The 15,461-nt window shown below is 35.5% G+C and overlaps 2 protein-coding genes across 2 annotated transcripts in view; one reads left to right on the forward strand and one right to left on the reverse strand.

The window, feature by feature from the left end:
- MMP26 (matrix metallopeptidase 26) overlaps positions 1–15,461 on the reverse strand; it is a 355,123-nt gene that overhangs the window by 165,422 nt on the left and 174,240 nt on the right. The window lies entirely within an intron of this gene.
- RHOG (ras homolog family member G) overlaps positions 1–15,461 on the forward strand; it is a 1,041,648-nt gene that overhangs the window by 108,605 nt on the left and 917,582 nt on the right. The gene's annotated exons all lie outside the window — the stretch shown is intronic.

Genomic DNA, 15,461 nt, shown 5'->3' on the forward strand with positions numbered 1-15,461 from the left:
AAGGTGGATCCTGTTGAGTAAGGTTCTACTGACCTAAGGGAAAATGACTCACCCAAGAATAAGTAAGTCATATTCAGCTTCAAGCAGACACTGTAGCACCAACCCATGTAGTAAAATATATTCTGCCTCTCCTGCTACTTTTTTCCTTGTTTCTAATCAATGTCTTATAAGCTATTGAGTCAGAAGCTGAGGACATAATAATTTAGCCACTATGAATATAACTGAGTCAAGATGAAATATGAATAGTTTGATTATCTACAAAAAATGCCACTCCCATTCATCACACTTCTTATATCCAGGGCTTTCACGAAGGCAATATATCTTGTGCCGAGGGCAGGGGTGGAAATACCCCTTGCACGCACCTAGCTTCTCTTTATGCATTCTCCTCCTTTGTTTCCCCAGAGCCTCAGAATCATTCCCAACCCAAGAACTACAGACACTTTACTCATTTAAAATTAAAAATGTTTGCCATTTCTAAATTAGTGAAATCTTAATATATGAGGAAGCATATTTCACTTGGTAAAGCAACAACAGCAATTGTTGGATAGACTAACCCATTCTGTCCAAGAGAAAGTAAGATACCCAGGACTCAATGGAAGACTTTTTCAGGATCAGGATTATCTGGTAATCTCTCATTGCTAAGGCACAGTGATCATGTTACACCCTGATTTTCTGGATTATGGAGGCCTCCATGGAGATCTGGAAGGCACGTTCATATTGCCAGAACCAGTACCTATACTAACTACCAAAGACCCTTTGATGGGGTCATTCGACTTTGGACATGGTTGACAATGGTAGAATATACTCTCATTGAAAACCCATTAACCTTAAAACTCTCATCAGTTATCTTTATTGATTGATTGGAATCAGGTTGACTAAGAGGCAATGTAGTGTTAAGAGCATGGACTCTAGATCCACACATCCTGTATTTGGATCCCAGCTCCCCCTGATCTTCAGTAAAGCCCCTACATATATAATGAGTGGGCAATAATAATATCTACTTCATAGGATCAGTGTGAGAATTAAAATTTAAAAGCCCTAGAAATAAAATGTGTTCTTTTATTATGATTATTTTGAACTAAAGGTTTTGTTGTTCATGTATACTCAGTATTAATATTGAATTCTTTTTTTTCTATTTTTGTTTGCACCTTTTGACCAGATTTTCTGCAGCACAGGTAAAAACTAAGAGATTCTCCTCTATCACAAATAATCACATTTAATTCTGTATTCCTTGCATTTTTGAAATAATTTACTCTCTGCTTTACAACTATTAAGCATCCCACCTCCAGGCTATTGTACATTTCTGATTGACCCATTCTCATGATAAACTAAAAAGCATATTATAACTGTTTTTAACATCTCCAAAAATACCCTTTGAAAGATTTCTTATCAAGTTTCCTCCAAGCTTAGCCAGATTATTTTATCTATTTATATAACATAGCAATTTACTTCCATTTCTTTTATAAAAGACAGCTGAGTTAGTTCAAGTATGTGGCCTATGAGATTGCCAATAAACATTTTTATCCACTCAAATAACTGTTGTTTTGGTTTTCTTATGTCTTAGTGATTTTTTTGAGAAAGAAAGCTCTTACTAATTTTGTCAAATAATTGTAATAAAGAGGAGGAATGAGGGAAAATTCTGAGAAGTGAGACAATGGGAAAAGAAGAAAATAAGGTGGGAGGAAGGAAGGAGAGAAAAGAAACTAAAGGATAAAAACAAAAATTCAAAGAATGGCAGAGGTAAAAATTGAACTATTTCACATTTTAAGAAAACCTAAAACCTAGATAAAGAAAATAACTTGCCCTGAGTCAACAACATGTTGGTAGAAAAAAAAGATAAAAAAATGGGCAGGGGTGAAGGGAACTGCATAGCCTTTTTGAGGAGAATTACAACTGTTATGGGAGCTTGGGTGCTCCATTAGAGAAAACAAAAAATTGCATCTTTTGGTCTTGCATGAGTCCTCAGACTTTATTATTTACGTATATTGCCCAGGATCTAGAAAACAGGTAGAATTCAAATCTATCTTATGAAGATAAGGCTCTTGGACCCTAAGTTCTGCCTTTGACAATTTTTCCTGGCTTGACACTCTACTATATATACTGCCACATTTCTGGGAAAACGGGCTGTATAAGTGTTCTGTATTTGCTCTCTAGGCTCCCACAACTTATGTGGACCCATTATAGACACTAGATTGAAGGAGCAGGTGGAAAATTAAACAAATTATAAAATCTCTTTATTATGTGAGTAGCAGCAAACAAAGAACCAAAAATAACCCTTTCATTTGCTATAAGTGTTAGAAAAACTTTCAGGTTTCCAGGCATTCTAGGACATTGTGAATAATAGTACAAGGTTGAGACTGGTCTTAAAAGAATAATTTTACCCTTCATTTTACTACTATGTAAGATGGGCAGGGTGGACCTTAAGAAACAGAAATAAAAACCCTCCTGATGTAAAGATTAATTGTAACCATCTTTCACCTGAGAGTAGAGCCACAAATTTCTTCCTTTAGGGGGAACATTCCTACACGCCAATTATTTCAAGTTCTAGATAAAAGGATTTTTTTTAAAAAGACCCAATACCTAACCAGTCTAGAAGTATGCACGCCATATTCTATAGCTGACATTTACCTTCTGCCTACATCCGTTCCAGTCACAGAAAGCTTCCTACCTTCAAAGGCAATGCATTCACTATAGAGGATCTGATTTCTATCTACCTCTTAGAAAAGGGTTATCTTTACACCATTAGGATAAATAAGTTGTGACTTCATATCTTTCCCTTAAAGCAGATGTGAATGAGAAAAAAGACAAGGCACAGAACTTGAATGCTTGGATAGGGGAATGAAGAACAAGGAAGATAAGGAGAAACGCAAAGGAGTACTTGGGAGCCAGTTAGAGATTTCAGGAATGATGTCAGAACATGTTCTGTCAACAGACCAACCTTATCTTCTGGTTTTACTCTCCAACTCACTTTGTTGCTGAGAGAAGCCTCAGCTAGAGGATGATTCTTAAGCAGCCTGAGGTTTGCCTGGCAAAACCACTGTCACTACCCCATGAGGGCTTTTACGTCCTGAGTTGCTCCAGCATTCCTCCCGTTAGTGTGCCCTAGAGAGTTTCACAGATCCACAAACAGGGTTATTCCCCAGAGCCTTCCAAGGCTAAGGAGGTTTCTCTAGGGCTCAAATCGCCCTTTAGAGTCTCATATCTGGGAAAGAAGATAGTATTGAGGACATTTGAGAAATGTATATGTGTGTGTGAGTGTGTGAGTGTGTGGGGGGGGGGCGGGGTGTAGGAAGTTCCAGGAGCTGGTTACTGCACAATCACAGTTTCTCAGGGACATCTTAACCATTTCACTATTTCAATGCCCTGAATAAATGATAGTTATTTTTATTTTTCTCAAAACATAGGAAAACTAACAAAAAAAGGGTTCAAGGAAAAGTTACTCCATGATTTTCCCATCCAAAAATGATTGTATAGTTGAAATGGCTTCCTAATAAATGAATATTTCTGCTATTTTATCTGCATTTTTCAGCCTTCAATATCAACTTAGTCATAAGTCATGCCCTGTGCAAAAGTGAAGTAAGAAGTCTTTCAGGGAAGCATCAATCAATGTCACAATCAATCAAGAGACAACGAATATTCCACAATATTATACTACTTTCAGATGCTACTTTCCCTACCTGCCCTATGAAAAATAATAACAGCAGCAATAATAATAGCAATAACAACATTCTATATTAATTCTACACTTTAGCAGTCACAATATTTATCACATTCATTTTATACTTTAATCATTATAATACACATAAATCCTCATAAACACAAGTGATCCTCCTATGAAGTGGATATGTTATTCTCATCCTCATTGTTCAGCAAAGAAAAGAGGACATTGGAAAATGACCCAGATTCTAGATGTAATTCTAAGAATTAAACTGTAGAAATTGCTTACGATAGAAATAACAGCAGTGGCTTCTCAGTGCACTAGGTATGTTCTGGACTTCCTGGAACTTGAAGGGCACCATGGCTAGGTAAGGAAGAAATGCTCAAATAGAATGAGGCTTATATTCCAAGCTCTCTTATTCATTTATCATTCATCTACACAATAGTCCCAGAGTAATTTAATATTAATGCAAATCACTTCTCTAACATGATAGCCTCTCAAAATATTGAGTTCCATTACACAAAATCTATATCTACATCACATAATCAGTCTTTCAATACTGTTTGAACTAATTAACGTGGAACTGCTCTACTTGCAATGTCTTAACCTCTATATTCCACTGTTAATAATAAACGTTTCACCTTGCAACCCAGTTATGCCCTTATTCATGTTTTTCTTCTGTATCGACCCATAGGGGATCTAAGAAATAGAATCACTCTGATTTTACTCTAGCTGCTCAGCCAATGTTTTATTACTTATGGAGGTGGGTCATTTTATATCACATGGAATCTGATTTTTTTAATCTTAGCTTTCTATCATACGTTGCTAGCGCAAGTATAAAACTGAACAAATGTTATTACATCTTTTTATAAAACATCTTGAAAACTGAAAATGGCTAGAAGATACTGACTGTGCAATATGTTAGATTTTATGGCCCAGAAAAGTTAAGGGAATCTATCTGTAGCTAATTAATTTGATTTTCCTTGGTTGGATACTTACCTCATTCCTATCAAAAGCAATGTCTAATATTCACCACATATTTGAAATCCCCCAACTCAGTCTTTATCCCATCACATTCCATAGAAAAGCCTTCACTCATTCAAAAGTTTTGTGATGATTGGATCTAATCTCTTTCACTTGGGCCCCTCTCTTATCTACTTACTGAAGTATGTTCCCCCGATCCTTACCTTTCCAGCATTTAAGTAAATTCCCTCTTCTTAGATTGAGTAGAAGTTATGAAGGGGTAGCTTGAGGGAATGTTTTGGGTTGATGGAACACTTGGTATCTGGATTAGGGTGGTGGATAGTCACCAACAGACCCAGGCAACCCCAGATCCATTATCTTACTCTATATTTTTGGCTTATCCTGAATGTCATATGTGTAGGCTAAAACAACTCCGTCTTGGATGCCAATCTTCCATGTCGACTTCTGATTAAACCCCATTCTGGGAATGCCTCTAAGATTTCTAATTTTACATTCTTACCATATATCCTGCCCCTAGGCAAATATCTTCTGAAGGTTGTGTACTCTTTTCATATGTTATGTAAATCCTGGGTCTGAAGAGTAACAGTCCGGGAATCAACCATCTCAAGATATGGCATCTGTTCTAAAGTCCCTATTAAATCTTTCTTTCTGAGGACATAGATTTGTCAGCCTCTTTTTTTTTTTTTTTTTTTTTTTGTGACAGAGTCACCCTCTTTCTTTCTTCAGCCTCTCAGCTTCCCAGCATTTCATAGTTGGTTTGCATAACCTGCTCACCACAGAACATCATATACATGGAATTACACTGTATGTCATCTTTTGAACTTGAATTCTTTCACTTAACACAATAATCTGAGATTTATTTATGTTATTGCTGAAGTGTTGCATTGCATGGATGTACCATTTTTTCTTATTGTTGAGTTTATAAGGTATTTAATTTATCATATTTTCTATATAAAACACATTTTTTGTGTTATCTATTTTGCAAACATCTCCCTTAGTCTGTGTCTTGCTTTTTCATTCTCTTCAAAGTGTCTATCTTTAAACTTTTTAAAAAAAAGATGATGATATCCAATTTATCTTTTTTAAGCCTTTAGGGGTGTGCTGTTGGAGACTAATTTTAAAACATTTGCATAAAGAGTCATCAAAGATTTTCTCTTGTGTTGTCTTCTAGAGGTTTTATAGTGTTAGGATTTGTATTTAGGTTTATCACCATTTTCTAGTTGACTTTTGTATAAAGTGTGAAATATAGGTTAACTTTCTTTAAAATATTCAATTGTTTCAGCACAATTTGTTGAACAAGCTGTGCTTTCTCCATAATTTTCTTTTTTCCTTTGTCAAAAATCAATTGACCATATTTCTGGGGCTATTTCTAGATTATGTATTTGGTTTCACCGATCTATGTGTCTCTTTTCCAAAAATCATATTCTCCTGATTATTGTCACTTTGTGGAAGTTCTAGAACTCAAGTACTATAAAACTACCAGCTTGGCTATTTTTTTCAAAAAATCATTTTTATATTAGTGTCACTGACTGAACTTCCAGTACAACATTGTATAAAAGTGGTAAGAGGCTAATAGCCTTGTTTTGTTTCCCTGATGTTAGAGAAAAAGCATCTGCTCTTTCATCAAGTATGATGTCAGCTAGAAGACCTTTTGTATATGCCCTTTATAGTGGGATGGAAGTTCCTCCTTGCATTGCTAATTTGCTGAGAGTTTTTTCCATTAATGGATGTTAAGCATGGTAAAGTGCTTGCTTCTCAGTATATGGAGATAAACTGTGATTTTTCATTTCTGGTCTGTTAATAGATTGTATAATATTTGTATGTTGAGCCAGCCTGTATTTCCACGATAACACCAAGTGGTCATATTATATCTTTTAAATATGTTCCTGGATTGGATTTTCTAGTAGTTTGATATGTGTCTATGTCTTGAGTGATATTGTGATATTGATCTGTAGGGGTGTGTGTGTGTGTGCACGCGTGCGTACGTGTTTTCATGAAATGTCTTTGTATTCTTTTGGTATAAAAGTAACATTATGGGGCCAGGTGTGGTAGCTCATGCCTGTAATCCCAGCACTTTGGGAAGCTGGGGCTGGCGGATCACCTGAGGTCAGGAATTCGAGACCAACCTGGCCAATGTGGTAAAACCCCATCTCCACTAAAAACACAAAAAAATTACCCAGGCTACTGGTGGTGGTGTGTGCCTGTAATCCCAGATACTCAAGAAGCTGAGCATGAGAATTGCTTGAATCCAGGAGGCAAAGGTTGCAGCGAGTTGAGATTGCACCACTGTACTCCAGCCTGGGTGACAGAGCGAGGCTCCATCTCAATAATAATAATAATAATAGGTCGGTGCAAAAGTAATTGTGGTTTTTGCCATTAAAAGTAATGGAATTTGTCCCTTTTATTTAACTTGTTGAATTTGGGAACATAGAATTGTTTGTAGTATTGCTATCTGTTTAATAAATCTGTTAAATAAATATCTCTATAGAGATATTCCTTCTTTTATTTCTAATATTAATACTTTATGCTTTCGCATTTTGTCAGTCTGGTTAGGCGAATGTGGTACACAGATTTTAAAATACTTCACCAAGTGTTACACTCATTATGATTTTATGTTACATAATATAAAGGTGATTATCCAGGAAAGTTTAATCACTTGAGGAAAAAAGAAAAAAAAAAAACAGAGAGATTTTTTTCCTGCCAGTAGAAGAAGAGGAAGTCAGAGATGTTTGAAGTATATGAAGAATTTAATATGCCATTTATGGTTTGGAAGATGGGAGAGACCATATTTACAGGAACTGAGCAGCTTCTACGGTGTGAAAGTGACCTCCAGCCAACTGCCAATAATAAACAAGGACCTATAAAGGAAAGGAACTGAATTCTGCCAACAAACTGAAGGAGCGTGGAAATGGTTTCTTCCCAAAGAGTCTCAGGTCAAAGTCCAGCCCAGCTGCCACCTGGATTTTTCGCTCTAAGACCCTGAGCAAAGAACCTGTTTGAGGCACCCAGACCTCTGACCTGCAGAAGTTCAGTTAATACTGGATATGTTTTAAGCTACTATGTTTCTGATAATTTGTTACACAGTATTATTGAAAACTCATATGAGGAATGTCAATTCTGTTGATCTTCTAAAAAAGGTTTTGATTTATTGATTTTCTTTGCTGTTTTTCTGTTTCAATTTCAATATTTTCTTCTCTGATCTTTATTAATTCCTGCTTTCTGATTACTCTGTTTTTTGTTTGTTTGTTTGTTCGTTTGTTTCTTTTTTTGAGACGGAGTTTTGCTCTTCTCGCCCAGGCTGGAGGGCAATGGCACCATCTCTGCTCACTGCAACCTCTGCCTCCTGGGTTCAAGCGATTCTTGTACCTCAGCCTCCCGAGTATTTGGGTCTACAGGTGCATGCCACCACACCTGGCTATTTTTTTATTATTATTATTTTTAGCATAGATGGGGTTTCACTATGTTGGCCAGGCTGGTCTCGAACTCCTGACCTCATGATCTGCCTGTCTCAGCCTGTCAAAGTGCTGGGATTACAGGCATGAGCCACTGCCGCTGGCCTGCTTTGGTTTTAATTTGTTTTTACTTTCTAATTCGTTAAGATTGAAGCTTAAAATATGAATTTAAGACTTTTTTTTCTATTCCCATCTAAGGCCTCAATGCCATAAATTTTCCTCTCAGCACTGCTTTACTGAGGTACCACAAATTTTGATATACAGACTTCTTATTTTCATTAATTTTAATATTTTCTAATTTAATTACATGTAATATTTTTTAAAATATTTGGGTATGTTAGATATCTTTCTATGATTTCTAATTTAATTCCTGTATGTTAGGGGAAAATAACACTGAAAAGAAAGACTAGAAGGGTTTTTTAATTCATTTTAACACATAAAATGGCATTGTTTTAATCATCTTCTAAGTATTTTGATCAATGTAATGATTTATTAGTCTATAAATATTATCATTTCAACTATATGTGAAAATAAGTCCCTGTCCTTAGCAGAAATCATATTTTTCACAATTTCACCATAATCTGAATTTATACTTATCTGTAATTGTCCAGCATAGGTGATAAAGTATTTATTAATTATCCGAATATCAGATGTTCTATTAATGAAGAGGAAAGGAGATATATCTAAAAGTAACTTCTTTTGCCCCAAGAAGATTAAGGTGTGCCAGTGTTAGAGTCATACAGGATTGAGAAAGACAACAAAATGTGTAGAAAACAGGAGTATCCCCATTTGAAAGAGCTTCAGGGGAGGCATCACAATATGATGACACCATGTTTTAGTTAGGGCAGGAGGTGAAAGGCCCATAAGGACAGAGAAAAAAACAGCAAAAATTGTTAACTGAGAAGCAGTGGGGTTTCAGAGGATAGAGTGGGAATATTTGGAGAGAGGAAACAAAGATGAGATTATAGAAGGACAATAATGTAAAGATGAAATGGTGATGCAGTTAATATAAATGAACAGAGTTTGATTGGAGGCTTAATACAAAGATCGTGGTACATGGTGATTTTAGCTGATAAAATATTGCTAGACAATGAATAACCAAAGTCCTGGGGTGGATAGGTACACTTAAGTCTTTTTTAAATTAAGTTTCAACATAATGTGGTGGTTGTTAGGATTGTCATCATCCTGAAGAGAATCTGCAGCAGTCCCAGGGATTGTTCAAGACATTTGAAACACAAGTCTCAGTAAGTGACAAGAGATATTCTGAGATCTAAATTTATTAAGTGAGGATCTAAATACAGTATGAGGCCTAAATGAGTATGAAAGTTTGCACAGGAGAAAGCAGCAGGAAGTGAGATCCTATTGCTTTGCTCTGCTGCGTGGATTTGAGGAAATATAGTGAGGAACAAGAAGAGAAAAGGATGTCTTCACTCTCTAACTTATATTAACAGTCATAGTAACAGGAATAACTCTTCATAAAAATCACCACGATCTTTTCTCCTTGACTGAAAAAGTGACCCTCTTTTTTATCCCATAAGACAGGCTCCAGTTTTCATCATTTCACTGCAGCACATTGTTTTATATATTTTCTTTTTGTGATTATCTCTGCTATATTATGTATTTGCAAGTATCTGAACATGAGACACGCAACCCCTAGAAGAAGATATCTGTTTTTCACTTCAGGAAGTACCAAATTATTACATATATTTTGTAGATATTAGACCAAAGTCTACTTGACCCACAGAGTTCCATTCAACACATCCAAAAACACGTCATCATGTTCCCATACCCCCCATTCTTGAATTAGGGAGAGATGAGAAAAATAGTATTTCCATAAAGGAGATAAGAAATAGTTAAAACTCTCAAAAAAATAGAGTATGTTACCATATAATTGTCTTTGAATACAATCTGTAGATATGCATAAAATGAAAATACTATGAGGTTTTATGTAGAAGTTAGATGTTTCTCAGAAAAAGTGAGAAATAAACGGGTTTGGTGGAAGTATAGAATTAGTACATGAGTTAATATAAACATTGTAGGAGAGTTTTATTATTTCTATGTAGGCACAAACGCAAGTATAAGATTTATTCATCTGAAGTCAGGTGAGGTCATTAGTATTACTGGGTTAGGATCCATGTAGGGAAAAATGAAAGAGAATTTCAAGATAGAGAGTGGCAATAGACAGTTGGTGATCTTGAATGCCAAAGCAAGCGTGTTTTATTACAGAAATAGATAGCAGACATGGATATGAACTGATAGGTTACAATCGCGTTAGAGAGAACTAATTTGACTGTACAAAAAAACCCTGATATAATTCTACTTTTAAAATTCTTTTTGCATCTACTTGTTCCTTTACATCATCAATCCAAAAGGCCAAGACCAAATACTCATCATCTACTATATGCACAATTACATTAAACTTCTTTGTCTGTGTTGCTAGTCTCTGCCCTGCCAATCCAGTTTACTCTCAGTTGTTATATCCATCTTTCCGGGACATATCTGTCATCATTTATCCATAAATCCTAAACAGCAACTGAGCTACAACTATATTAAAGGCACTGTGCTAGGTATATTGGTAAATACAAAATGATAATAATAATTAATAAAACACCATGAGATGGAATAATGTCAGCAAGATGGCAGAGTAGAAAGCTCCAAGCCCTCCTTTTCCCATAGAAACACTGAGATAACAACAATATGTGAGTGAGAATGCCTCTGTGAGAACTGTAGAAACAAGTTGAAAACTACAGAACTCAGGCCAATGTAAAATCAAGAAAGAATTTTAGCAAAAGGGGTAGACAAATTTGTGGCATTAGCCTTCTTGTTTGTACTCCTCTATCTACCCAGAATAGCATGTAACTGGGAAGAATCCTCCCATCCATAGTCTTCTTCCTTGCGATGGAAACAAAAGACTGTTCAATTATCTGGTTTGTCTAGAGGCTCCTATGGTGATTAGTGACCAGTTTCTGTCTCACCTGACTTGCAGCACAGACTGATCAGTGGCAGAGTTTGCAAGCATTTGGAAACATAAGTAAGCACTGCAACACATTAGAGCTGCAATTCTGTAGGCAGATAGCAGGGAGAACAAGAGATCAGAAAAGGAGATATTTTAGAACCTCTAGTCTGGCTGATTGGTGAAGATCTTTTTCTGCAAAAAGTCAGCATAAAAGATGGGAAAAGGAAGTTATTATTTCAAATGCTCAAATCCCTGCAAAAGATTACAAGGCATACAAAGAAAGAGGAAAACATAACCCAATCAAAGAAACAAAATCAATAAGCTGCCTGATGAAAAATTTAAAACAACTGTCATGAGTATGCTCAATGAGCTAAAAATATATATATATAGACAACTAAACAAAATAAAAAAGTGATACTTGAACAAAATAGAATATCAACAAAGAAATATAAACTACAAAAAAAAAAAAAAAAAGAACAAAACAGATACTATAACCAAATGTAAAAAGTTCCTAGAGAGATTCAACAACAAACTTGGTCAGGTAGAGGAACAAATCAGAAAACTTGAATATTAATCATTTAAATCAATAAGTAGTAAGAAGGAAAAGAATGAAGAAAAGTGGAAAAAATTTAAGTGACTTATGTGATACTATCAAGTGTACTACCAGGGTACAAATACACACTGTGGTAATCCAAGAGTATGGAGAGAAAATGGAAGAGAGGTTATTTAAAGAAGTAATGGCCAAAATCTTTCCAAATATTAGTGAGGGAAAAGGGGATAAAATTTCAAGAAGCTCAATATCAATTAAGATAAATCCAAAGAGAACCATACAGAGACACATTCTAATAAAAACGTGTAAAGTTAAAAACAAAAAGGAAATCTTAAAAACAGCAAGAGAAAAGCAACCAATCACATACAAGAGAGCTTTCATATTATTATCGGAGAATTTCTCAGCAGAAACCTTGCAGGCCAGAAGGGAGTGGAATGATATATTCAAGGAAAGAAAAGAAAGAAAAGAAAGGAAGGAAGGAAGGAAGCAAGGAAGAAAGGGAGGGAGGGAGGGAGGGAGTAAGAAAGGTAAGGAGGAAAACTGTCAAGTAAAAATACTGTTTTGAGCAAAATTATACTCCAAATATGAAAAGTATTTCCCAGATAAACAAAAACTGAGGAAGCTCCTTAACCTAGACCTGTTTCTCAAGAAATGCTAAAGACAGTTCCTCAAGTTGAAATGAAAGGATACCAGACATTAAGGCAAAGTCAAACACAAATATGAGGTTTTACAATAAAAAGTAAATACAGACAAATATAATACCTTGGATTGTTGTAATTGTTGTACATATAAGTTAAATAAAAATATATAAAAGAACTGTAAAATCTATTTTAGTGGGCATACAAAATATACAGAGGTATAATAAGTGACATCAATCACATAAAGTGGGGAGTGGAGTTATAAAGGAGTTGAGTTTTTGTATGTCATTGTAGTTATTATCATTTAAAAATAAAATGCTATAACTTTAATATGTTTTATGTAATTGCAATGGTAACCACAAAGAAAATATCTGTAGATATTTTCACACAAAAGTAAATGAGAAAAGAATCAAAGATGTCACTACAAAAAAGGTCAATGAAACACAAAGGAAGGCAGCAAGATAGGAAAGAAGGGACATAAAAGCTGCAAGACATATACTAAATAATTAACAAAATGACAGTAATAAGTATTTTTCTATTAGTAATTAAATGTAAATGGATTAAGCTCTCCAATCAAAAAACATAGGTTGGCTGAATGGATAAAACAGGATCCAACTATATACTGTCTCAGAGAAACTAACTTTAGATCTAAGGACAAACATAATCTGAAATTAAAGGGATGGCAAAAGAGTATCCATGCAAGTGGTAACCAAAATGGAAACAGGGACATCTATGCTATTATCAGACAAAATAGATTGAACCTTAAACATATACTTGAATAAACACGTCTTCAAGTAAATGACCAACAAGAATATAAAGATATGCTCGACATCACTAACCATAAGATAAGTGCAAATCAAAACCACAATGAGATATTTCCTCATGCCAATTAGATGACTACAGTTAAAAAAAAAAAAAAAAAAAACAGGACATAACAAGTGTTGACAAGGATGTGGAGAAATTGAAACCCTTGGACACTATTGATAGAGTATAATTGGTGCAACTGATATGAAAAATAGGATTAAGTTTCCTCAAAAACTTAAAAATATAATTACTATATGATCCACCAATCCCACAGCTGGGTTTATATCCAAAAGAATTGAAAGAGGATCTCAAAGAGATATTTGCATACTCATGTTTATAGCAGCATTATGCACAATAGCCAAGAGGTGGGAGCAACAAATTTCCATCAGCAAGTAAATGGATGAACAGAATCTGGTATATACATGGAAAATTACTCACCCTTAAAAATAAACAAGTCATGTCACATACTACGACATGAGTGAACTTTGAGGATGTAATGCTAAGTGAAATAGGCTGGTTACACAAAGGCAAATAAGGTGTTATTCCACTTACATAAAGTATCTGAATTAGTCAAATTAATAGAAACAGAAAACAGAACAGTGGTTAACAGAAGCTATGGGCAGGTGGAAACAGGGAGCTGTGGTTTCACGAGCATAGAGTCGGATTTGCAAGATGAAAAAGTTTTGGAGCTCTGTTTCATAACAATGTTAATATATGTGTCACTGCTAACCTGTACAATTAAAAATGGTTAAGATAGTACATTTTATTTGATGCACTTTTTAATCATGATTTTTAAAATCCTAGGAAAGATTTGGAGAATAAATAAGACAAATATTAAAATAACAATAAAAGTGGAAATATTGGAACTAGAGTATTAGGGATGTGGACTACCATAAGAATTTGAATTTTATTCAAGGGGCAGAGAATGAACAATGAAAAACTTCTGCAGGAGAAAATGAAATGATTAGAGATATTCTTTAGAAGAAGAGGAAGTGATGAAGAACAGAAAACAAAACAAGGCTAATACATTGTAAATGAGGGTGAAGGCAATAGAGTAGAACAAGCTGGGCTACCAATAACATCACAGAGACACAGCAGAACTCAGTAAATGTGTAGTGATTCATGAGAGAATATTAGACTAATTTTAAGTGTTCTGCCCTGATGGTATAGAGGGATGGTAGTACCACACACAAATGCAGAAACATAGTTTGCTTTGAGAGGCATACGGAGTCACTCTTCCTCCACTCTTAATTGCTTTGAAAGGTTTCCCTTAAGTGGCCTCCTAGCTTCCATTTTTGTCTGCCAAAGTCCATTCTTACTCTACATGGCAGGTGGAAGGAACTTTCTAAAATTACAAATCACACTTTTATACTCTTCGGCTTTTAACACATCCCAATGTTTTCCCATGCACTTAGAATTGACATTTCTAACCAAGCCTGATGGCACTATATGGCATAGTCCTGCAAATGTCTCCAAAGGCTTCGTGTAACCTTTCCCTTCTTCTTGTGATTCCAAGTACACTGGCTACCTTCTTCTCGGAAATGCCAAACTGAGTCTTGCCTCCCTGCCTTACTACTGCCCTGGAACACGTTTTCTCCATATCTCCTCATGGCTAGCTCATTATCAGCATCGAGCTCTCAGCTTAAATATTACTTCTTCTACCTTTTGTGCAGAATTCAGTCCTCTTTATTTATTACCCCATGACCCTTTTCTGTTTGTTTTACAGACTTTACCTAGAGTCATCTGGAATTATCATAACTGTTTAGTCCTTTCTTTTCTGCCACTTCTTACTGAAATGTAAAATCCATAAAAGTAGTCTTATCTCCCTTGTTTACTACTGCAGCCTAGAACAATACCTGGCACATATCAGGTGCTCAAAATGATCTGTTGAGGGAAAGCCATTTTACCCATCAAAGGGGTAACATGGAAAACTGGTAACAACATGCAAAGACTGTAAATAATAGGAGTTAGGCATTGTGCTGGACACTTTGCTCTCATTCCATCTCTTTTACTGATTAGGAAACTGAAGCTCAGTTATGTGAAGTAGCTGGTCCACAGCCTTACAGGGAGAAAGTGACAAAGTAAAGATTTTCCCCAAGATTAGTCTAAATCTGAACAGTACAGCAACATACTGTGGCCTCCTGAAACATAATGTCAAATAACACATGCCTTAATCTGCAGAAAGGAGGGACCTAGGGATGGTTTAACTCTGTCCCTCCCTCTAATATACTAGGATAGACTTATTTGTCACATTAATAAATCACCACCTTGGATGCCAAGGACATCATAGTGCAGATAGATAAGAGGTTCTTTCTACTGTTTAGAGATAAGAGGAGAGATGGCCTTGGACCCCCGGGTGATGAAGGGATAGGAAATGGTACATTGAACACAACAGAGAGCCTAAGACAGACCCTGGATA

The sequence above is a fragment of the Macaca thibetana genome, chromosome 14, assembly GCF_024542745.1.
Source record: "Macaca thibetana thibetana isolate TM-01 chromosome 14, ASM2454274v1, whole genome shotgun sequence".
In the NCBI taxonomy this organism is placed as follows: Eukaryota; Metazoa; Chordata; class Mammalia; order Primates; family Cercopithecidae; genus Macaca; species Macaca thibetana.